Source organism: Sinocyclocheilus grahami, unplaced genomic scaffold (genome assembly GCF_001515645.1).
Source record: "Sinocyclocheilus grahami isolate Dianchi unplaced genomic scaffold, SAMN03320097.WGS_v1.1 scaffold281.1, whole genome shotgun sequence".
NCBI classification, from domain to species: Eukaryota; Metazoa; Chordata; class Actinopteri; order Cypriniformes; family Cyprinidae; genus Sinocyclocheilus; species Sinocyclocheilus grahami.
The window spans coordinates 477,397-478,239 of NW_015505460.1; the positions used below are offsets into that span (position 1 = coordinate 477,397).

At 36.5% G+C, this 843-nt stretch overlaps 1 protein-coding gene across 3 annotated transcripts in view; it reads right to left on the minus strand.

Annotated features, from left to right (window-relative positions):
* Window positions 1-843, minus strand: part of tbl1xr1a (TBL1X/Y related 1a) — a 92,711-nt gene that overhangs the window by 60,815 nt on the left and 31,053 nt on the right. The window lies entirely within an intron of this gene.

Consider the following 843-nt stretch of genomic DNA (forward strand, 5'->3'; position numbering starts at 1 on the left):
ACTTTTTTGCGCAAAGAAAACAAAAATAATGACTTTATTCCACATTTTCGTCTCTACTGCGTCACTTGTGGACGCACGTTCACGCCAGTACCATGATGCGAGTGTGTGGCGGCACTGACCCAGATCCGGCGTAAAGACATCACACGCCGTATCTGGGTCAGCGCCGGCGCCGCTACACGCTCGTGTCATGGTACTGTCATGAACGCACGTCCAAAGTGACGCAGTAGAGACAAAAATGCAGTTGAACCACTGATGTCACACAGACTACTTTGTCGATCATCTTGGTACTTTTCTGGACCTTGAACGTGGTAGTTACCTTGCTGTCTATGGGAGGGTCAAAGAGCCCTCAGATTTCATCAAAAATATCTTAAATTGTGTTCCGAAGATGAGCGAAGGTCTTATGGGTTTGGAACAACACGAGAGTAATTAATGACAGAATGTTCATTTTTGGGTGAACTAACCCTTTAAGAAGCATTTATTATTGTTATAAATATTGAAAACTGTTTTTTTCTGCTTAATATTTTTGTGGAAGCCATGATACACTATCCTTCAAAGTTTGGAGTAAGATTTTTAAAAAACAAATGAAAAAAAAAACTTTTATTCAATAAGGACACATTAAATTGATCAAAGGTGACTGTAAAGACATTTATAAACGTTACAAAAGATTTCAAATTTAAATAAATGCTATTCATTTGAACTTTCTATTTAACAAAGAATGCTGAAACAATTGTGACAGTTTTCCCCAAAAATAAGCAGCACAATTATTTTTAACATTTAAAATAATAAAAAATGTTTCCTGAGCAGCAAAACAGTGAATGTCTAACAACATCATAATAAAACTGC